General features: G+C 44.3%; 16 non-coding genes across 16 annotated transcripts; all 16 read left to right on the top strand.

Annotated features, from left to right (window-relative positions):
- The first annotated feature begins 1551 nt into the window (after nucleotides 1-1551).
- On the top strand, nucleotides 1552-1742 carry LOC141150587 (U2 spliceosomal RNA). Its single transcript, XR_012246747.1, has one exon. It is a non-coding gene; the product is annotated as a U2 spliceosomal RNA (small nuclear RNA).
- A 1117-nt stretch (nucleotides 1743-2859) lies between these two features.
- Nucleotides 2860-3050, top strand: LOC141150068 (U2 spliceosomal RNA). The gene has a single exon (XR_012246338.1). It is a non-coding gene; the product is annotated as a U2 spliceosomal RNA (small nuclear RNA).
- A 1116-nt stretch (nucleotides 3051-4166) lies between these two features.
- On the top strand, nucleotides 4167-4357 carry LOC141149419 (U2 spliceosomal RNA). Its single transcript, XR_012245718.1, has one exon. It is a non-coding gene; the product is annotated as a U2 spliceosomal RNA (small nuclear RNA).
- A 1115-nt stretch (nucleotides 4358-5472) lies between these two features.
- LOC141151380 (U2 spliceosomal RNA) lies at nucleotides 5473-5663 on the top strand. The gene has a single exon (XR_012247064.1). It is a non-coding gene; the product is annotated as a U2 spliceosomal RNA (small nuclear RNA).
- A 1115-nt stretch (nucleotides 5664-6778) lies between these two features.
- On the top strand, nucleotides 6779-6969 carry LOC141151379 (U2 spliceosomal RNA). Its single transcript, XR_012247063.1, has one exon. It is a non-coding gene; the product is annotated as a U2 spliceosomal RNA (small nuclear RNA).
- A 1115-nt stretch (nucleotides 6970-8084) lies between these two features.
- On the top strand, nucleotides 8085-8275 carry LOC141151378 (U2 spliceosomal RNA). The gene has a single exon (XR_012247062.1). It is a non-coding gene; the product is annotated as a U2 spliceosomal RNA (small nuclear RNA).
- Nucleotides 8276-9390: 1115 nt separating this feature from the next.
- Nucleotides 9391-9581, top strand: LOC141149972 (U2 spliceosomal RNA). Its single transcript, XR_012246247.1, has one exon. It is a non-coding gene; the product is annotated as a U2 spliceosomal RNA (small nuclear RNA).
- A 1115-nt stretch (nucleotides 9582-10696) lies between these two features.
- Nucleotides 10697-10887, top strand: LOC141149431 (U2 spliceosomal RNA). Its single transcript, XR_012245729.1, has one exon. It is a non-coding gene; the product is annotated as a U2 spliceosomal RNA (small nuclear RNA).
- A 1115-nt stretch (nucleotides 10888-12002) lies between these two features.
- LOC141151377 (U2 spliceosomal RNA) lies at nucleotides 12003-12193 on the top strand. The gene has a single exon (XR_012247061.1). It is a non-coding gene; the product is annotated as a U2 spliceosomal RNA (small nuclear RNA).
- A 1115-nt stretch (nucleotides 12194-13308) lies between these two features.
- Nucleotides 13309-13499, top strand: LOC141151376 (U2 spliceosomal RNA). Its single transcript, XR_012247060.1, has one exon. It is a non-coding gene; the product is annotated as a U2 spliceosomal RNA (small nuclear RNA).
- Nucleotides 13500-14614: 1115 nt separating this feature from the next.
- On the top strand, nucleotides 14615-14805 carry LOC141149438 (U2 spliceosomal RNA). Its single transcript, XR_012245735.1, has one exon. It is a non-coding gene; the product is annotated as a U2 spliceosomal RNA (small nuclear RNA).
- Nucleotides 14806-15920: 1115 nt separating this feature from the next.
- Nucleotides 15921-16111, top strand: LOC141151373 (U2 spliceosomal RNA). Its single transcript, XR_012247058.1, has one exon. It is a non-coding gene; the product is annotated as a U2 spliceosomal RNA (small nuclear RNA).
- Nucleotides 16112-17226: 1115 nt separating this feature from the next.
- On the top strand, nucleotides 17227-17417 carry LOC141149415 (U2 spliceosomal RNA). Its single transcript, XR_012245714.1, has one exon. It is a non-coding gene; the product is annotated as a U2 spliceosomal RNA (small nuclear RNA).
- A 1112-nt stretch (nucleotides 17418-18529) lies between these two features.
- LOC141150150 (U2 spliceosomal RNA) lies at nucleotides 18530-18719 on the top strand. Its single transcript, XR_012246418.1, has one exon. It is a non-coding gene; the product is annotated as a U2 spliceosomal RNA (small nuclear RNA).
- Nucleotides 18720-19834: 1115 nt separating this feature from the next.
- On the top strand, nucleotides 19835-20025 carry LOC141151372 (U2 spliceosomal RNA). The gene has a single exon (XR_012247057.1). It is a non-coding gene; the product is annotated as a U2 spliceosomal RNA (small nuclear RNA).
- Nucleotides 20026-21140: 1115 nt separating this feature from the next.
- LOC141151371 (U2 spliceosomal RNA) lies at nucleotides 21141-21331 on the top strand. The gene has a single exon (XR_012247056.1). It is a non-coding gene; the product is annotated as a U2 spliceosomal RNA (small nuclear RNA).
- Nucleotides 21332-22289: the final 958 nt, after the last annotated feature.

The raw sequence follows: 22289 nt of genomic DNA, 5'->3' as shown, positions 1-22289 counted from the left end.
TTGAAGTGTTGATGTGTATGGTTAGGAAGGATAAGGTTATGAGAGGTGTGATGATTCCTGGGAGTAATGGAAAGGATGTGAGAATTCTAGGTTACATGGATGATGTAGTGATTGTGAGTGGGAATATGGCTGCGATGAGTAGGGCAAGGTTGATATTAAGTTTGTTTTGTAGTGTCTCAGCTTTTAAGGTCAATTGGACTAAGAGTTCCTTTAAATGTTTTGGTGAGAGGAATGTACGGATGGATGGTGTGAGGTGTGAGGATGGTGCAATAAAGGTGCTTGGGATTAAGTTTAATGATGATTTGAAAGGAAATGAGAGTTGGGAAGATTGTGGGGTGAGAGTGGTGCGCAAGTTGAATTTTTGGCGAATGAGAGAATTAACTCTGACTGGGAAAGTTCTGATTATTAAGGCGGTTATTTTGCCTATTTTGTTGTTTGTTGCGAATGTATATCCTGCTGCTTTTAAGAAAATTAGGAAAACTGAGAAATTCATCTTTAATTTTCTTTGGGGAAGTCGCATGGAGAATTGAAACGGGAATATGTCTATAAGTTATGTGTAAATGGTGGTTTGGATTTTCCAAATATTGATTTCTTTTTAGGGATTAGTTACGTGAAAATGGTGGTGGTGGTTCTAGGGAAAAGTAATAAGTGTGCTTATATGATGAAGTATTCGGCTGGATGGATGCTTTATGGCTTAAAGTGGGTCAAAAGGGATGCTAGAGTGCCTGTTGCTTTTAAGTGTCCTGTATGGTATGGTTGTGTTGAGAAATTTGTAAGGAAGTATGATTTGTTGTCCGTTAACATGAGTGATTTTAGCAAAAGAAGAAAGTCATTAGGATGGTGCGTGAGCGTGAGGTGGTATGTAATATCAATGGTTGAGAGGGGAGGAAGTAACCGAGATGTGGAGAAAATTAAGTATAGATGGTGTGACTAACAGACAGAGAGATATCGCTTGGATGATATTGCATGACATTTTGCCTGTTAGAGATGTGCAAAAGAAGAGGGATTTAGTTAAATCTGAGGTATGCCCGAGGGATGGATGTGGTTTGAGAGAGCATGTTAGACATATGGTATGGGATTGTGATTTTGCATATGATGTATGGAAGGGTATAGGGGGACTTTGCAAGGAATTGGTGGGTGTAAAGGTATGTTAATTGGAAACTTGCTATGTTTGGGATGGGTGCATGTAGTAGAATTAAGGATAGGATTTTATGGTTGTTGGTGGTGTGTGTAATTGAAAGTTTGTGGGATGCGAGGAATTTGTTAGTTTTTAAAAGGAAGAAAATGTCAGTTAATGAATGTTTGAGATTGATTCTGTCACGTATGTATGTAATATACCTCTGGGATCAGGAACGTGGAAGTATTATAGATGCTGAAGGGATCTGGAAGTTTAAAAAGTGGAGGTTTTTGGTAAAGTTTAATTAGTAGTGTATAATGTACCTGATGATAAGGTTTGGTTTTATTTTTGATTATATACCTAGGTGTGATGAAAGGCTAAGTGTCAATGAAAGGCTTTTGTAAGTCGATTTGATTGAGCTTATGCTCCGGCCTATCTGATTTGGTTAAAAAAAAAAAAAAAAAAAAAAAAATCTGTTCTTATCAGTTTAATATCTGATACGTCCCCTATCTGGGGACCATATATTAAATGGATTTTTAGAACAGGGAGATGGAAAAAGAGCTTGCTCTGTCCACTCCACGCATTGACCTGGTATTGCAGTATCTCCAGGACCGGTGCACCCCTTCTTTAATGCAGTTTCTAAATCAGAAAGAATTGAATTCAATGTTTTTTGTTCATTTTGCTTGTTTGTCGGATTTTGGGATGGACTCTTTGGCTCTGCTTTTCTTCTCCTCATTGGATTTTTCATGTTCAAAGTTGCAGAAGCCAGATTACAAGCTCATTTTGGTTCAACTTCAGCAACTGTGCATTGCATTGCCATGTAATGTTATGCAATGCTATCTTTCTAGCTCTCCCTTTTTACTTCCTTTTGGATAAACAGACATATTAGGCAAGCATTTTGGAGCTTTCACCTAAATAACTACAGGTGGTGAGATAAGCTGCACAATATAATTGACCTTTCAGTATATTGTTGCACACACACCATCTATTTAGCAAATGCCCTTGTTATCCAACAGCAGCCTTTTAAACTCACCTGAGCTAACAGGTATGTGCGCTGGTTACTCTGCTGCGCTTAAAATTTCTTTTTGGTTTGCTACAATGCCTTTTCTGAAACGTTGTCTCCTTCTGCTGGAACACTGACTTCTTTCATTTAATGCCTGCAGACTATAAAAGAGAACCCAACCCAAAAAGTTTGGTTGATTAGTCTGTGGCATTCTGTTAAACTGTTGCTTATGGCGGTCTCTGTGAGCTTCTCAGCGACATTCAGCCAGCCAGGTATCCTGCCTGCAGTAGATGGAATGTGGCAATGGAACGCTGGCTGCGCGTGTCATAATAGGCTCTGAGCCTTTTATATACCTGTGCACAGCAGCAGCCACCTTCAGTCTGCTGCTGGACAGCCAGCAGCAGCAGCAGCAGCAGGAGAGGTATGTAATCAGTAGCCTCCTGCTAAGGGTAGACAGCTGCTCGTTCCACCCCACCCCCCGCCTTAATTGGTTCTCCTCCCTTCCAACGGTGTTGAGGCGGGTGGGAAACAGCAGGGGGTGAAGGTGCTGTGTTAAAGAGGTGGAGTTATGCAGATCTAAAACGCGTGGATTGCAGCAGCAGCAAGCCGAAAAGTGCAGGCATGTAAGGGATCTAGAGGTTGACAACATGTCTTCTTAACGGGAGTCCAGGAGCTCATCTCCACAAATGGACTTTTTAGGATCCTTGGGTGGCTCCGTAGTTTGAAACCAATTCTGGTTATCGCTTCTCGGCCTTTGGCTAAGATCAAGTGTAGTATCTGTTCTTATCAGTTTAATATCTGATACGTCCCCTATCTGGGGACCATATATTAAAATGGATTTTTAGAACAGGGAGATGGAAAAAGAGCTTGCTCTGTCCACTCCACGCATTGACCTGGTATTGCAGTATCTCCAGGACCGGTGCACCCCTTCTTTAATGCAGTTTCTAAAATCAGAAAGAATTGAATTCAATGTTTTTTGTTCATTTTGCTTGTTTGTCGGATTTTGGGATGGACTCTTTGGCTCTGCTTTTCTTCTCCTCATTGGATTTTTCATGTTCAAAGTTGCAGAAGCCAGATTACAAGCTCATTTTGGTTCAACTTCAGCAACTGTGCATTGCATTGCCATGTAATGTGATGCAATGCTATCTTTCTAGCTCTCCCTTTTTACTTCCTTTTGGATAAACAGACATATTAGGCAAGCATTTTGGAGCTTTCACCTAAATAACTACAGGTGGTGAGATAAGCTGCACAATATAATTGACCTTTCAGTATATTGTTGCACACACACCATCTATTTAGCAAATGCCCTTGTTATCAACAGCAGCCTTTTAAACTCACCTGAGCTAACAGGTATGTGCGCTGGTTACTCTGCTGCGCTTAAAATTTCTTTTTTGGTTTGCTACAATGCCTTTTCTGAAACGTTGTCTCCTTCTGCTGGAACACTGACTTCTTTCATTTAATGCCTGCAGACTATAAAAGAGAACCCCAACCCAAAAAGTTTGGTTGATTAGTCTGTGGCATTCTGTTAAACTGTTGCTTATGGCGGTCTCTGTGAGCTTCTCAGCGACATTCAGCCAGCCAGGTATCCTGCCTGCAGTAGATGGAATGTGGCAATGGAACGCTGGCTGCGCGTGTCATAATAGGCTCTGAGCCTTTATATACCTGTGCACAGCAGCAGCCACCTTCAGTCTGCTGCTGGACAGCCAGCAGCAGCAGCAGCAGGAGAGGTATGTAATCAGGAGCCCTCCTGCTAAGGGTAGACAGCTGCTCGTTCCACCCCACCCCCCGCCTTAATTGGTTCTCCTCCCTTCCAACGGTGTTGAGGCGGGTGGGAACAGCAGGGGGTGAAGGTGCTGTGTTTAAAGAGGTGGAGTTATGCAGATCTAAAACGCGTGGATTGCAGCAGCAGCAAGCCGAAAAGTGCAGGCATGTAAGGGATCTAGAGGTTGACAACATGTCTTCTTAACGGGAGTCCAGGAGCTCATCTCCACAAATGGACTTTTTAGGATCCTTGGGTGGCTCCGTAGTTTGAAACCAATTCTGGTTATCGCTTCTCGGCCTTTTGGCTAAGATCAAGTGTAGTATCTGTTCTTATCAGTTTAATATCTGATACGTCCCCTATCTGGGGACCATATATTAAATGGATTTTTAGAACAGGGAGATGGAAAAAGAGCTTGCTCTGTCCACTCCACGCATTGACCTGGTATTGCAGTATCTCCAGGACCGGTGCACCCTTCTTTAATGCAGTTTCTAAAATCAGAAAGAATTGAATTCAATGTTTTTTGTTCATTTTGCTTGTTTGTCGGATTTTGGGATGGACTCTTTGGCTCTGCTTTTCTTCTCCTCATTGGATTTTTCATGTTCAAAGTTGCAGAAGCCAGATTACAAGCTCATTTTGGTTCAACTTCAGCAACTGTGCATTTGCATTGCCATGTAATGTGATGCAATGCTATCTTTCTAGCTCTCCCTTTTTACTTCCTTTTGGATAAACAGACATATTAGGCAAGCATTTTGGAGCTTTCACCTAAATAACTACAGGTGGTGAGATAAGCTGCACAATATAATTGACCTTTCAGTATATTGTTGCACACACACCATCTATTTAGCAAATGCCCTTGTTATCAACAGCAGCCTTTTAAACTCACCTGAGCTAACAGGTATGTGCGGCTGGTTACTCTGCTGCGCTTAAAATTTCTTTTTTGGTTTGCTACAATGCCTTTTCTGAAACGTTGTCTCCTTCTGCTGGAACACTGACTTCTTTCATTTATGCCTGCAGACTATAAAAGAGAACCCAACCCAAAAGTTTGGTTGATTAGTCTGTGGCATTCTGTTAAACTGTTGCTTATGGCGGTCTCTGTGAGCTTCTCAGCGACATTCAGCCAGCCAGGTATCCTGCCTGCAGTAGATGGAATGGTGGCAATGGAACGCTGGCTGCGCGTGTCATAATAGGCTCTGAGCCTTTATATACCTGTGCACAGCAGCAGCCACCTTCAGTCTGCTGCTGGACAGCCAGCAGCAGCAGCAGCAGGAGAGGTATGTAATCAGGAGCCCTCCTGCTAAGGGTAGACAGCTGCTCGTTCCACCCCACCCCCCGCCTTAATTGGTTCTCCTCCCTTCCAACGGTGTTGAGGCGGGTGGGAACAGCAGGGGGTGAAGGTGCTGTGTTTAAAGAGGTGGAGTTATGCAGATCTAAAACGCGTGGATTGCAGCAGCAGCAAGCCGAAAAGTGCAGGCATGTAAGGGATCTAGAGGTTGACAACATGTCTTCTTAACGGGAGTCCAGGAGCTCATCTCCACAAATGGACTTTTTAGGATCCTTGGGTGGCTCCGTAGTTTGAAACCAATTCTGGTTATCGCTTCTCGGCCTTTTGGCTAAGATCAAGTGTAGTATCTGTTCTTATCAGTTTAATATCTGATACGTCCCCTATCTGGGGACCATATATTAAATGGATTTTTAGAACAGGGAGATGGAAAAAGAGCTTGCTCTGTCCACTCCACGCATTGACCTGGTATTGCAGTATCTCCAGGACCGGTGCACCCCTTCTTTAATGCAGTTTCTAAAATCAGAAAGAATTGAATTCAATGTTTTTTGTTCATTTTGCTTGTTTGTCGGATTTTGGGATGGACTCTTTGGCTCTGCTTTTCTTCTCCTCATTGGATTTTTCATGTTCAAAGTTGCAGAAGCCAGATTACAAGCTCATTTTGGTTCAACTTCAGCAACTGTGCATTGCATTGCCATGTAATGTGATGCAATGCTATCTTTCTAGCTCTCCCTTTTTACTTCCTTTTGGATAAACAGACATATTAGGCAAGCATTTTGGAGCTTTCACCTAAATAACTACAGGTGGTGAGATAAGCTGCACAATATAATTGACCTTTCAGTATATTGTTGCACACACACCATCTATTTAGCAAATGCCCTTGTTATCAACAGCAGCCTTTTAAACTCACCTGAGCTAACAGGTATGTGCGCTGGTTACTCTGCTGCGCTTAAAATTTCTTTTTTGGTTTGCTACAATGCCTTTTCTGAAACGTTGTCTCCTTCTGCTGGAACACTGACTTCTTTCATTTAATGCCTGCAGACTATAAAAGAGAACCCAACCCAAAAAGTTTGGTTGATTAGTCTGTGGCATTCTGTTAAACTGTTGCTTATGGCGGTCTCTGTGAGCTTCTCAGCGACATTCAGCCAGCCAGGTATCCTGCCTGCAGTAGATGGAATGTGGCAATGGAACGCTGGCTGCGCGTGTCATAATAGGCTCTGAGCCTTTATATACCTGTGCACAGCAGCAGCCACCTTCAGTCTGCTGCTGGACAGCCAGCAGCAGCAGCAGCAGGAGAGGTATGTAATCAGGAGCCCTCCTGCTAAGGGTAGACAGCTGCTCGTTCCACCCCACCCCCCGCCTTAATTGGTTCTCCTCCCTTCCAACGGTGTTGAGGCGGGTGGGAACAGCAGGGGGTGAAGGTGCTGTGTTTAAAGAGGTGGAGTTATGCAGATCTAAAACGCGTGGATTGCAGCAGCAGCAAGCCGAAAAGTGCAGGCATGTAAGGGATCTAGAGGTTGACAACATGTCTTCTTAACGGGAGTCCAGGAGCTCATCTCCACAAATGGACTTTTTAGGATCCTTGGGTGGCTCCGTAGTTTGAAACCAATTCTGGTTATCGCTTCTCGGCCTTTTGGCTAAGATCAAGTGTAGTATCTGTTCTTATCAGTTTAATATCTGATACGTCCCCTATCTGGGGACCATATATTAAATGGATTTTTAGAACAGGGAGATGGAAAAAGAGCTTGCTCTGTCCACTCCACGCATTGACCTGGTATTGCAGTATCTCCAGGACCGGTGCACCCCTTCTTTAATGCAGTTTCTAAAATCAGAAAGAATTGAATTCAATGTTTTTTGTTCATTTTGCTTGTTTGTCGGATTTTGGGATGGACTCTTTGGCTCTGCTTTTCTTCTCCTCATTGGATTTTTCATGTTCAAAGTTGCAGAAGCCAGATTACAAGCTCATTTTGGTTCAACTTCAGCAACTGTGCATTGCATTGCCATGTAATGTGATGCAATGCTATCTTTCTAGCTCTCCCTTTTTACTTCCTTTTGGATAAACAGACATATTAGGCAAGCATTTTGGAGCTTTCACCTAAATAACTACAGGTGGTGAGATAAGCTGCACAATATAATTGACCTTTCAGTATATTGTTGCACACACACCATCTATTTAGCAAATGCCCTTGTTATCAACAGCAGCCTTTTAAACTCACCTGAGCTAACAGGTATGTGCGCTGGTTACTCTGCTGCGCTTAAAATTTCTTTTTTGGTTTGCTACAATGCCTTTTCTGAAACGTTGTCTCCTTCTGCTGGAACACTGACTTCTTTCATTTAATGCCTGCAGACTATAAAAGAGAACCCAACCCAAAAAGTTTGGTTGATTAGTCTGTGGCATTCTGTTAAACTGTTGCTTATGGCGGTCTCTGTGAGCTTCTCAGCGACATTCAGCCAGCCAGGTATCCTGCCTGCAGTAGATGGAATGTGGCAATGGAACGCTGGCTGCGCGTGTCATAATAGGCTCTGAGCCTTTATATACCTGTGCACAGCAGCAGCCACCTTCAGTCTGCTGCTGGACAGCCAGCAGCAGCAGCAGCAGGAGAGGTATGTAATCAGGAGCCCTCCTGCTAAGGGTAGACAGCTGCTCGTTCCACCCCACCCCCCGCCTTAATTGGTTCTCCTCCCTTCCAACGGTGTTGAGGCGGGTGGGAACAGCAGGGGGTGAAGGTGCTGTGTTTAAAGAGGTGGAGTTATGCAGATCTAAAACGCGTGGATTGCAGCAGCAGCAAGCCGAAAAGTGCAGGCATGTAAGGGATCTAGAGGTTGACAACATGTCTTCTTAACGGGAGTCCAGGAGCTCATCTCCACAAATGGACTTTTTAGGATCCTTGGGTGGCTCCGTAGTTTGAAACCAATTCTGGTTATCGCTTCTCGGCCTTTTGGCTAAGATCAAGTGTAGTATCTGTTCTTATCAGTTTAATATCTGATACGTCCCCTATCTGGGGACCATATATTAAATGGATTTTTAGAACAGGGAGATGGAAAAAGAGCTTGCTCTGTCCACTCCACGCATTGACCTGGTATTGCAGTATCTCCAGGACCGGTGCACCCCTTCTTTAATGCAGTTTCTAAAATCAGAAAGAATTGAATTCAATGTTTTTTGTTCATTTTGCTTGTTTGTCGGATTTTGGGATGGACTCTTTGGCTCTGCTTTTCTTCTCCTCATTGGATTTTTCATGTTCAAAGTTGCAGAAGCCAGATTACAAGCTCATTTTGGTTCAACTTCAGCAACTGTGCATTGCATTGCCATGTAATGTGATGCAATGCTATCTTTCTAGCTCTCCCTTTTTACTTCCTTTTGGATAAACAGACATATTAGGCAAGCATTTTGGAGCTTTCACCTAAATAACTACAGGTGGTGAGATAAGCTGCACAATATAATTGACCTTTCAGTATATTGTTGCACACACACCATCTATTTAGCAAATGCCCTTGTTATCAACAGCAGCCTTTTAAACTCACCTGAGCTAACAGGTATGTGCGCTGGTTACTCTGCTGCGCTTAAAATTTCTTTTTTGGTTTGCTACAATGCCTTTTCTGAAACGTTGTCTCCTTCTGCTGGAACACTGACTTCTTTCATTTAATGCCTGCAGACTATAAAAGAGAACCCAACCCAAAAAGTTTGGTTGATTAGTCTGTGGCATTCTGTTAAACTGTTGCTTATGGCGGTCTCTGTGAGCTTCTCAGCGACATTCAGCCAGCCAGGTATCCTGCCTGCAGTAGATGGAATGTGGCAATGGAACGCTGGCTGCGCGTGTCATAATAGGCTCTGAGCCTTTATATACCTGTGCACAGCAGCAGCCACCTTCAGTCTGCTGCTGGACAGCCAGCAGCAGCAGCAGCAGGAGAGGTATGTAATCAGGAGCCCTCCTGCTAAGGGTAGACAGCTGCTCGTTCCACCCCACCCCCCGCCTTAATTGGTTCTCCTCCCTTCCAACGGTGTTGAGGCGGGTGGGAACAGCAGGGGGTGAAGGTGCTGTGTTTAAAGAGGTGGAGTTATGCAGATCTAAAACGCGTGGATTGCAGCAGCAGCAAGCCGAAAAGTGCAGGCATGTAAGGGATCTAGAGGTTGACAACATGTCTTCTTAACGGGAGTCCAGGAGCTCATCTCCACAAATGGACTTTTTAGGATCCTTGGGTGGCTCCGTAGTTTGAAACCAATTCTGGTTATCGCTTCTCGGCCTTTTGGCTAAGATCAAGTGTAGTATCTGTTCTTATCAGTTTAATATCTGATACGTCCCCTATCTGGGGACCATATATTAAATGGATTTTTAGAACATTGAGATGGAAAAAGAGCTTGCTCTGTCCACTCCACGCATTGACCTGGTATTGCAGTATCTCCAGGACCGGTGCACCCCTTCTTTAATGCAGTTTCTAAAATCAGAAAGAATTGAATTCAATGTTTTTTGTTCATTTTGCTTGTTTGTCGGATTTTGGGATGGACTCTTTGGCTCTGCTTTTCTTCTCCTCATTGGATTTTTCATGTTCAAAGTTGCAGAAGCCAGATTACAAGCTCATTTTGGTTCAACTTCAGCAACTGTGCATTGCATTGCCATGTAATGTGATGCAATGCTATCTTTCTAGCTCTCCCTTTTTACTTCCTTTTGGATAAACAGACATATTAGGCAAGCATTTTGGAGCTTTCACCTAAATAACTACAGGTGGTGAGATAAGCTGCACAATATAATTGACCTTTCAGTATATTGTTGCACACACACCATCTATTTAGCAAATGCCCTTGTTATCAACAGCAGCCTTTTAAACTCACCTGAGCTAACAGGTATGTGCGCTGGTTACTCTGCTGCGCTTAAAATTTCTTTTTTGGTTTGCTACAATGCCTTTTCTGAAACGTTGTCTCCTTCTGCTGGAACACTGACTTCTTTCATTTAATGCCTGCAGACTATAAAAGAGAACCCAACCCAAAAAGTTTGGTTGATTAGTCTGTGGCATTCTGTTAAACTGTTGCTTATGGCGGTCTCTGTGAGCTTCTCAGCGACATTCAGCCAGCCAGGTATCCTGCCTGCAGTAGATGGAATGTGGCAATGGAACGCTGGCTGCGCGTGTCATAATAGGCTCTGAGCCTTTATATACCTGTGCACAGCAGCAGCCACCTTCAGTCTGCTGCTGGACAGCCAGCAGCAGCAGCAGCAGGAGAGGTATGTAATCAGGAGCCCTCCTGCTAAGGGTAGACAGCTGCTCGTTCCACCCCACCCCCCGCCTTAATTGGTTCTCCTCCCTTCCAACGGTGTTGAGGCGGGTGGGAACAGCAGGGGGTGAAGGTGCTGTGTTTAAAGAGGTGGAGTTATGCAGATCTAAAACGCGTGGATTGCAGCAGCAACAAGCCGAAAAGTGCAGGCATGTAAGGGATCTAGAGGTTGACAACATGTCTTCTTAACGGGAGTCCAGGAGCTCATCTCCACAAATGGACTTTTTAGGATCCTTGGGTGGCTCCGTAGTTTGAAACCAATTCTGGTTATCTCTTCTCGGCCTTTTGGCTAAGATCAAGTGTAGTATCTGTTCTTATCAGTTTAATATCTGATACGTCCCCTATCTGGGGACCATATATTAAATGGATTTTTAGAACAGGGAGATGGAAAAAGAGCTTGCTCTGTCCACTCCACGCATTGACCTGGTATTGCAGTATCTCCAGGACCGGTGCACCCCTTCTTTAATGCAGTTTCTAAAATCAGAAAGAATTGAATTCAATGTTTTTTGTTCATTTTGCTTGTTTGTCGGATTTTGGGATGGACTCTTTGGCTCTGCTTTTCTTCTCCTCATTGGATTTTTCATGTTCAAAGTTGCAGAAGTCAGATTACAAGCTCATTTTGGTTCAACTTCAGCAACTGTGCATTGCATTGCCATGTAATGTGATGCAATGCTATCTTTCTAGCTCTCCCTTTTTACTTCCTTTTGGATAAACAGACATATTAGGCAAGCATTTTGGAGCTTTCACCTAAATAACTACAGGTGGTGAGATAAGCTGCACAATATAATTGACCTTTCAGTATATTGTTGCACACACACCATCTATTTAGCAAATGCCCTTGTTATCAACAGCAGCCTTTTAAACTCACCTGAGCTAACAGGTATCTGCGCTGGTTACTCTGCTGCGCTTAAAATTTCTTTTTTGGTTTGCTACAATGCCTTTTCTGAAACGTTGTCTCCTTCTGCTGGAACACTGACTTCTTTCATTTAATGCCTGCAGACTATAAAAGAGAACCCAACCCAAAAAGTTTGGTTGATTAGTCTGTGGCATTCTGTTAAACTGTTGCTTATGGCGGTCTCTGTGAGCTTCTCAGCGACATTCAGCCAGCCAGGTATCCTGCCTGCAGTAGATGGAATGTGGCAATGGAACGCTGGCTGCGCGTGTCATAATAGGCTCTGAGCCTTTATATACCTGTGCACAGCAGCAGCCACCTTCAGTCTGCTGCTGGACAGCCAGCAGCAGCAGCAGCAGGAGAGGTATGTAATCAGGAGCCCTCCTGCTAAGGGTAGACAGCTGCTCGTTCCACCCCACCCCCCGCCTTAATTGGTTCTCCTCCCTTCCAACGGTGTTGAGGCGGGTGGGAACAGCAGGGGGTGAAGGTGCTGTGTTTAAAGAGGTGGAGTTATGCAGATCTAAAACGCGTGGATTGCAGCAGCAGCAAGCCGAAAAGTGCAGGCATGTAAGGGATCTAGAGGTTGACAACATGTCTTCTTAACGGGAGTCCAGGAGCTCATCTCCACAAATGGACTTTTTAGGATCCTTGGGTGGCTCCGTAGTTTGAAACCAATTCTGGTTATCGCTTCTCGGCCTTTTGGCTAAGATCAAGTGTAGTATCTGTTCTTATCAGTTTAATATCTGATACGTCCCCTATCTGGGGACCATATATTAAATGGATTTTTAGAACAGGGAGATGGAAAAAGAGCTTGCTCTGTCCACTCCACGCATTGACCTGGTATTGCAGTATCTCCAGGACCGGTGCACCCCTTCTTTAATGCAGTTTCTAAAATCAGAAAGAATTGAATTCAATGTTTTTTGTTCATTTTGCTTGTTTGTCGGATTTTGGGATGGACTCTTTGGCTCTGCTTTTCTTCTCCTCATTGGATTTTTCATGTTCAAAGTTGCAGAAGCCAGATTACAAGCTCATTTTGGTTCAACTTCAGCAACTGTGCATTGCATTGCCATGTAATGTGATGCAATGCTATCTTTCTAGCTCTCCCTTTTTACTTCCTTTTGGATAAACAGACATATTAGGCAAGCATTTTGGAGCTTTCACCTAAATAACTACAGGTGGTGAGATAAGCTGCACAATATAATTGACCTTTCAGTATATTGTTGCACACACACCATCTATTTAGCAAATGCCCTTGTTATCAACAGCAGCCTTTTAAACTCACCTGAGCTAACAGGTATGTGCGCTGGTTACTCTGCTGCGCTTAAAATTTCTTTTTTGGTTTGCTACAATGCCTTTTCTGAAACGTTGTCTCCTTCTGCTGGAACACTGACTTCTTTCATTTAATGCCTGCAGACTATAAAAGAGAACCCAACCCAAAAAGTTTGGTTGATAAGTCTGTGGCATTCTGTTAAACTGTTGCTTATGGCGGTCTCTGTGAGCTTCTCAGCGACATTCAGCCAGCCAGGTATCCTGCCTGCAGTAGATGGAATGTGGCAATGGAACGCTGGCTGCGCGTGTCATAATAGGCTCTGAGCCTTTATATACCTGTGCACAGCAGCAGCCACCTTCAGTCTGCTGCTGGACAGCCAGCAGCAGCAGCAGCAGGAGAGGTATGTAATCAGGAGCCCTCCTGCTAAGGGTAGACAGCTGCTCGTTCCACCCCACCCCCCGCCTTAATTGGTTCTCCTCCCTTCCAACGGTGTTGAGGCGGGTGGGAACAGCAGGGGGTGAAGGTGCTGTGTTTAAAGAGGTGGAGTTATGCAGATCTAAAACGCGTGGATTGCAGCAGCAGCAAGCCGAAAAGTGCAGGCATGTAAGGGATCTAGAGGTTGACAACATGTCTTCTTAACGGGAGTCCAGGAGCTCATCTCCACAAATGGACTTTTTAGGATCCTTGGGTGGCTCCGTAGTTTGAAACCAATTCTGGTTATCGCTTCTCGGCCTTTTGGCTAAGATCAAGTGTAGTATCTGTTCTTATCAGTTTAATATCTGATACGTCCCCTATCTGGGGACCATATATTAAATGGATTTTTAGAACAGGGAGATGGAAAAAGAGCTTGCTCTGTCCACTCCACGCATTGACCTGGTATTGCAGTATCTCCAGGACCGGTGCACCCCTTCTTTAATGCAGTTTCTAAAATCAGAAAGAATTGAATTCAATGTTTTTTGTTCATTTTGCTTGTTTGTCGGATTTTGGGATGGACTCTTTGGCTTTGCTTTTCTTCTCCTCATTGGATTTTTCATGTTCAAAGTTGCAGAAGCCAGATTACAAGCTCATTTTGGTTCAACTTCAGCAACTGTGCATTGCATTGCCATGTAATGTGATGCAATGCTATCTTTCTAGCTCTCCCTTTTTACTTCCTTTTGGATAAACAGACATATTAGGCAAGCATTTTGGAGCTTTCACCTAAATAACTACAGGTGGTGAGATAAGCTGCACAATATAATTGACCTTTCAGTATATTGTTGCACACACACCATCTATTTAGCAAATGCCCTTGTTATCAACAGCAGCCTTTTAAACTCACCTGAGCTAACAGGTATGTGCGCTGGTTACTCTGCTGCGCTTAAAATTTCTTTTTTGGTTTGCTACAATGCCTTTTCTGAAACGTTGTCTCCTTCTGCTGGAACACTGACTTCTTTCATTTAATGCCTGCAGACTATAAAAGAGAACCCAACCCAAAAAGTTTGGTTGATTAGTCTGTGGCATTCTGTTAAACTGTTGCTTATGGCGGTCTCTGTGAGCTTCTCAGCGACATTCAGCCAGCCAGGTATCCTGCCTGCAGTAGATGGAATGTGGCAATGGAACGCTGGCTGCGCGTGTCATAATAGGCTCTGAGCCTTTATATACCTGTGCACAGCAGCAGCCACCTTCAGTCTGCTGCTGGACAGCCAGCAGCAGCAGCAGCAGGAGAGGTATGTAATCAGGAGCCCTCCTGCTAAGGGTAGACAGCTGCTCGTTCCACCCCACCCCCCGCCTTAATTGGTTCTCCTCCCTTCCAACGGTGTTGAGGCGGGTGGGAACAGCAGGGGGTGAAGGTGCTGTGTTTAAAGAGGTGGAGTTATGCAGATCTAAAACGCGTGGATTGCAGCAGCAGCAAGCCGAAAAGTGCAGGCATGTAAGGGATCTAGAGGTTGACAACATGTCTTCTTAACGGGAGTCCAGGAGCTCATCTCCACAAATGGACTTTTTAGGATCCTTGGGTGGCTCCGTAGTTTGAAACCAATTCTGGTTATCGCTTCTCGGCCTTTTGGCTAAGATCAAGTGTAGTATCTGTTCTTATCAGTTTAATATCTGATACGTCCCCTATCTGGGGACCATATATTAAATGGATTTTTAGAACAGGGAGATGGAAAAAGAGCTTGCTCTGTCCACTCCACGCATTGACCTGGTATTGCAGTATCTCCAGGACCGGTGCAACCCTTCTTTAATGCAGTTTCTAAAATCAGAAAGAATTGAATTCAATGTTTTTTGTTCATTTTGCTTGTTTGTCGGATTTTGGGATGGACTCTTTGGCTCTGCTTTTCTTCTCCTCATTGGATTTTTCATGTTCAAAGTTGCAGAAGCCAGATTACAAGCTCATTTTGGTTCAACTTCAGCAACTGTGCATTGCATTGCCATGTAATGTGATGCAATGCTATCTTTCTAGCTCTCCCTCTTTACTTCCTTTTGGATAAACAGACATATTAGGCAAGCATTTTGGAGCTTTCACCTAAATAACTACAGGTGGTGAGATAAGCTGCACAATATAATTGACCTTTCAGTATATTGTTGCACACACACCATCTATTTAGCAAATGCCCTTGTTATCAACAGCAGCCTTTTAAACTCACCTGAGCTAACAGGTATGTGCGCTGGTTACTCTGCTGCGCTTAAAATTTCTTTTTTGGTTTGCTACAATGCCTTTTCTGAAACGTTGTCTCCTTCTGCTGGAACACTGACTTCTTTCATTTAATGCCTGCAGACTATAAAAGAGAACCCAACCCAAAAAGTTTGGTTGATAAGTCTGTGGCATTCTGTTAAACTGTTGCTTATGGCGGTCTCTGTGAGCTTCTCAGCGACATTCAGCCAGCCAGGTATCCTGCCTGCAGTAGATGGAATGTGGCAATGGAACGCTGGCTGCGCGTGTCATAATAGGCTCTGAGCCTTTATATACCTGTGCACAGCAGCAGCCACCTTCAGTCTGCTGCTGGACAGCCAGCAGCAGCAGCAGCAGGAGAGGTATGTAATCAGGAGCCCTCCTGCTAAGGGTAGACAGCTGCTCGTTCCACCCCACCCCCCGCCTTAATTGGTTCTCCTCCCTTCCAACGGTGTTGAGGCGGGTGGGAACAGCAGGGGGTGAAGGTGCTGTGTTTAAAGAGGTGGAGTTATGCAGATCTAAAACGCGTGGATTGCAGCAGCAGCAAGCCGAAAAGTGCAGGCATGTAAGGGATCTAGAGGTTGACAACATGTCTTCTTAACGGGAGTCCAGGAGCTCATCTCCACAAATGGACTTTTTAGGATCCTTGGGTGGCTCCGTAGTTTGAAACCAATTCTGGTTATCGCTTCTCGGCCTTTTGGCTAAGATCAAGTGTAGTATCTGTTCTTATCAGTTTAATATCTGATACGTCCCCTATCTGGGGACCATATATTAAATGGATTTTTAGAACAGGGAGATGGAAAAAGAGCTTGCTCTGTCCACTCCACGCATTGACCTGGTATTGCAGTATCTCCAGGACCGGTGCACCCCTTCTTTAATGCAGTTTCTAAAATCAGAAAGAATTGAATTCAATGTTTTTTGTTCATTTTGCTTGTTTGTCGGATTTTGGGATGGACTCTTTGGCTCTGCTTTTCTTCTCCTCATTGGATTTTTCATGTTCAAAGTTGCAGAAGCCAGATTACAAGCTCATTTTGGTTCAACTTCAGCAACTGTGCATTGCATTGCCATGTAATGTGATGCAATGCTATCTTTCTAGCTCTCCCTTTTTACTTCCTTTTGGATAAACAGACATATTAGGCAAGCATTTTGGAGCTTTCACCTAAATAACTACAGGTGGTGAGATAAGCTGCACAATATAATTGACCTTTCAGTATATTGTTGCACACACACCATCTATTTAGCAAATGCCCTTGTTATCAACAGCAGCCTTTTAAACTCACCTGAGCTAACAGGTATGTGCGCTGGTTACTCTGCTGCGCTTAAAATTTCTTTTTTGGTTTGCTACAATGCCTTTTCTGAAACGTTGTCTCCTTCTGCTGGAACACTGACTTCTTTCATTTAATGCCTGCAGACTATAAAAGAGAACCCAACCCAAAAAGTTTGGTTGATAAGTCTGTGGCATTCTGTTAAACTGTTGCTTATGGCGGTCTCTGTGAGCTTCTCAGCGACATTCAGCCAGCCAGGTATCCTGCCTGCAGTAGATGGAATGTGGCAATGGAACGCTGGCTGCGCGTGTCATAATAGGCTCTGAGCCTTTATATACCTGTGCACAGCAGCAGCCACCTTCAGTCTGCTGCTGGACAGCCAGCAGCAGCAGCAGCAGGAGAGGTATGTAATCAGGAGCCCTCCTGCTAAGGGTAGACAGCTGCTCGTTCCACCCCACCCCCCGCCTTAATTGGTTCTCCTCCCTTCCAACGGTGTTGAGGCGGGTGGGAACAGCAGGGGGTGAAGGTGCTGTGTTTAAAGAGGTGGAGTTATGCAGATCTAAAACGCGTGGATTGCAGCAGCAGCAAGCCGAAAAGTGCAGGCATGTAAGGGATCTAGAGGTTGACAACATGTCTTCTTAACGGGAGTCCAGGAGCTCATCTCCACAAATGGACTTTTTAGGATCCTTGGGTGGCTCCGTAGTTTGAAACCAATTCTGGTTATCGCTTCTTGGCCTTTTGGCTAAGATCAAGTGTAGTATCTGTTCTTATCAGTTTAATATCTGATACGTCCCCTATCTGGGGACCATATATTAAATGGATTTTTAGAACAGGGAGATGGAAAAAGAGCTTGCTCTGTCCACTCCACGCATTGACCTGGTATTGCAGTATCTCCAGGACCGGTGCACCCCTTCTTTAATGCAGTTTCTAAAATCAGAAAGAATTGAATTCAATGTTTTTTGTTCATTTTGCTTGTTTGTCGGATTTTGGGATGGACTCTTTGGCTCTGCTTTTCTTCTCCTCATTGGATTTTTCATGTTCAAAGTTGCAGAAGCCAGATTACAAGCTCATTTTGGTTCAACTTCAGCAACTGTGCATTGCATTGCCATGTAATGTGATGCAATGCTATCTTTCTAGCTCTCCCTTTTTACTTCCTTTTGGATAAACAGACATATTAGGCAAGCATTTTGGAGCTTTCACCTAAATAACTACAGGTGGTGAGATAAGCTGCACAATATAATTGACCTTTCAGTATATTGTTGCACACACACCATCTATTTAGCAAATGCCCTTGTTATCAACAGCAGCCTTTTAAACTCACCTGAGCTAACAGGTATGTGCGCTGGTTACTCTGCTGCGCTTAAAATTTCTTTTTTGGTTTGCTACAATGCCTTTTCTGAAACGTTGTCTCCTTCTGCTGGAACACTGACTTCTTTCATTTAATGCCTGCAGACTATAAAAGAGAACCCAACCCAAAAAGTTTGGTTGATTAGTCTGGGGCATTCTGTTAAACTGTTGCTTATGGCGGTCTCTGTGAGCTTCTCAGCGACATTCAGCCAGCCAGGTATCCTGCCTGCAGTAGATGGAATGTGGCAATGGAACGCTGGCTGCGCGTGTCATAATAGGCTCTGAGCCTTTATATACCTGTGCACAGCAGCAGCCACCTTCAGTCTGCTGCTGGACAGCCAGCAGCAGCAGCAGGAGAGGTATGTAATCAGGAGCCCTCCTGCTAAGGGTAGACAGCTGCTCGTTCCACCCCACCCCCCGCCTTAATTGGTTCTCCTCCCTTCCAACGGTGTTGAGGCGGGTGGGAACAGCAGGGGGTGAAGGTGCTGTGTTTAAAGAGGTGGAGTTATGCAGATCTAAAACGCGTGGATTGCAGCAGCAGCAAGCCGAAAATTGCAGGCATGTAAGGGATCTAGAGGTTGACAACATGTCTTCTTAACGGGAGTCCAGGAGCTCATCTCCACAAATGGACTTTTTAGGATCCTTGGGTGGCTCCGTAGTTTGAAAGCAATTCTGGTTATCGCTTCTCGGCCTTTTGGCTAAGATCAAGTGTAGTATCTGTTCTTATCAGTTTAATATCTGATACGTCCCCTATCTGGGGACCATATATTAAATGGATTTTTAGAACAGGGAGATGGAAAAAGAGCTTGCTCTGTCCACTCCAGCATTGACCTGCTATTGCAGTATCTCCAGGACCGGTGCACCCCTTCTTTAATGCAGTTTCTAAAATCAGAAAGAATTGAATTCAATGTTTTTTGTTCATTTTGCTTGTTTGTCGGATTTTGGGATGGACTCTTTGGCTCTGCTTTTCTTCTCCTCATTGGATTTTTCATGTTCAAAGTTGCAGAAGCCAGATTACAAGCTCATTTTGGTTCAACTTCAGCAACTGTGCATTGCATTGCCATGTAATGTGATGCAATGCTATCTTTCTAGCTCTCCCTTTTTACTTCCTTTTGGATAAACAGACATATTAGGCAAGCATTTTGGAGCTTTCACCTAAATAACTACAGGTGGTGAGATAAGCTGCACAATATAATTGACCTTTCAGTATATTGTTGCACACACACCATCTATTTAGCAAATGCCCTTGTTATCAACAGCAGCCTTTTAAACTCACCTGAGCTAACAGGTATGTGCGCTGGTTACTCTGCTGCGCTTAAAATTTCTTTTTTGGTTTGCTACAATGCCTTTTCTGAAACGTTGTCTCCTTCTGCTGGAACACTGACTTCTTTCATTTAATGCCTGCAGACTATAAAAGAGAACCCAACCCAAAAAGTTTGGTTGATTAGTCTGTGGCATTCTGTTAAACTGTTGCTTATGGCGGTCTCTGTGAGCTTCTCAGCGACATTCAGCCAGCCAGGTATCCTGCCTGCAGTAGATGGAATGTGGCAATGGAACGCTGGCTGCGCGTGTCATAATAGGCTCTGAGCCTTTATATACCTGTGCACAGCAGCAGCCACCTTCAGTCTGCTGCTGGACAGCCAGCAGCAGCAGCAGCAGGAGAGGTATGTAATCAGGAGCCCTCCTGCTAAGGGTAGACAGCTGCTCGTTCCACCCCACCCCCCGCCTTAATTGGTTCTCCTCCCTTCCAACGGTGTTGAGGCGGGTGGGAACAGCAGGGGGTGAAGGTGCTGTGTTTAAAGAGGTGGAGTTATGCAGATCTAAAACGCGTGGATTGCAGCAGCAGCAAGCCGAAAAGTGCAGGCATGTAAGGGATCTAGAGGTTGACAACATGTCTTCTTAACGGGAGTCCAGGAGCTCATCTCCACAAAAGGACTTTTTAGGATCCTTGGGTGGCTCCGTAGTTTGAAACCAATTCTGGTTATCGCTTCTCGGCCTTTTGGCTAAGATCAAGTGTAGTATCTGTTCTTATCAGTTTAATATCTGATACGTCCCCTATCTGGGGACCATATATTAAATGGATTTTTAGAACAGGGAGATGGAAAAAGAGCTTGCTCTGTCCACTCCACGCATTGACCTGGTATTGCAGTATCTCCAGGACCGGTGCACCCCTTCTTTAATGCAGTTTCTAAAATCAGAAAGAATTGAATTCAATGTTTTTTGTTCATTTTGCTTGTTTGTCGGATTTTGGGATGGACTCTTTGGCTCTGCTTTTCTTCTCCTCATTGGATTTTTCATTTTCAAAGTTGCAGAAGCCAGATTACAAGCTCATTTTGGTTCAACTTCAGCAACTGTGCATTGCATTGCCATGTAATGTGATGCAATGCTATCTTTCTAGCTCTCCCTTTTTACTTCCTTTTGGATAAACAGACATATTAGGCAAGCATTTTGGAGCTTTCACCTAAATAACTACAGGTGGTGAGATAAGCTGCACAATATAATTGACCTTTCAGTATATTGTTGCACACACACCATCTATTTAGCAAATGCCCTTGTTATCAACAGCAGCCTTTTAAACTCACCTGAGCTAACAGGTATGTGCGCTGGTTACTCTGCTGCGCTTAAAATTTCTTTTTTGGTTTGCTACAATGCCTTTTCTGAAACGTTGTCTCCTTCTGCTGGAACACTGACTTCTTTCATTTAATGCCTGCAGACTATAAAAGAGAACCCAACCCAAAAAGTTTGGTTGATTAGTCTGTGGCATTCTGTTAAACTGTTGCTTATGGCGGTCTCTGTGAGCTTCTCAGCGACATTCAGCCAGCCAGGTATCCTGCCTGCAGTAGATGGAATGTGGCAATGGAACGCTGGCTGCGCGTGTCATAATAGGCTCTGAGCCTTTATATACCTGTGCACAGCAGCAGCCACCTTCAGTCTGCTGCTGGACAGCCAGCAGCAGCAGCAGCAGGAGAGGTATGTAATCAGGAGCCCTCCTGCTAAGGGTAGACAGCTGCTCGTTCCACCCCACCCCCCGCCTTAATTGGTTCTCCTCCCTTCCAACGGTGTTGAGGCGGGTGGGAACAGCAGGGGGTGAAGGTGCTGTGTTTAAAGAGGTGGAGTTATGCAGATCTAAAACGCGTGGATTGCAGCAGCAGCAAGCCGAAAAGTGCAGGCATGTAAGGGATCTAGAGGTTGACAACATGTCTTCTTAACGGGAGTCCAGGAGCTCATCTCCACAAATGGACTTTTTAGGATCCTTGGGTGGCTCCGTAGTTTGAAACCAATTCTGGTTATCGCTTCTCGGCCTTTTGGCTAAGATCAAGTGTAGTATCTGTTCTTATCAGTTTAATATCTGATACGTCCCCTATCTGGGGACCATATATTAAATGGATTTTTAGAACAGGGAGATGGAAAAAGAGCTTGCTCTGTCCACTCCACGCATTGACCTGGTATTGCAGTATCTCCAGGACCGGTGCACCCCTTCTTTAATGCAGTTTCTAAAATCAGAAAGAATTGAATTCAATGTTTTTTGTTCATTTTGCTTGTTTGTCGGATTTTGGGATGGACTCTTTGGCTCTGCTTTTCTTCTCCTCATTGGATTTTTCATGTTCAAAGTTGCAGAAGCCAGATTACAAGCTCATTTTGGTTCAACTTCAGCAACTGTGCATTGCATTGCCATGTAATGTGATGCAATGCTATCTTTCTAGCTCTCCCTTTTTACTTCCTTTTGGATAAACAGACATATTAGGCAAGCATTTTGGAGCTTTCACCTAAATAACTACAGGTGGTGAGATAAGCTGCACAATATAATTGACCTTTCAGTATATTGTTGCACACACACCATCTATTTAGCAAATGCCCTTGTTATCAACAGCAGCCTTTTAAACTCACCTGAGCTAACAGGTATGTGCGCTGGTTACTCTGCTGCGCTTAAAATTTCTTTTTTGGTTTGCTACAATGCCTTTTCTGAAACGTTGTCTCCTTCTGCTGGAACACTGACTTCTTTCATTTAATGCCTGCAGACTATAAAAGAGAACCCAACCCAAAAAGTTTGGTTGATTAGTCTGTGGCATTCTGTTAAACTGTTGCTTATGGCGGTCTCTGTGAGCTTCTCAGCGACATTCAGCCAGCCAGGTATCCTGCCTGCAGTAGATGGAATGTGGCAATGTAACGCTGGCTGCGCGTGTCATAATAGGCTCTGAGCCTTTATATACCTGTGCACAGCAGCAGCCACCTTCAGTCTGCTGCTGGACAGCCAGCAGCAGCAGCAGCAGGAGAGGTATGTAATCAGGAGCCCTCCTGCTAAGGGTAGACAGCTGCTCGTTCCACCCCACCCCCCGCCTTAATTGGTTCTCCTCCCTTCCAACGGTGTTGAGGCGGGTGGGAACAGCAGGGGGTGAAGGTGCTGTGTTTAAAGAGGTGGAGTTATGCAGATCTAAAA

Source organism: Phyllobates terribilis, unplaced genomic scaffold, assembly GCF_046119375.1.
Source record: "Phyllobates terribilis strain yellow unplaced genomic scaffold, ASM4611937v1 Scaffold_5__5_contigs__length_657084704, whole genome shotgun sequence".
In the NCBI taxonomy this organism is placed as follows: domain Eukaryota; kingdom Metazoa; phylum Chordata; class Amphibia; order Anura; family Dendrobatidae; genus Phyllobates; species Phyllobates terribilis.
The sequence above is the reverse complement of the archived record's forward strand: the minus strand, read 5'-3'. Positions and strand labels throughout refer to the sequence as shown.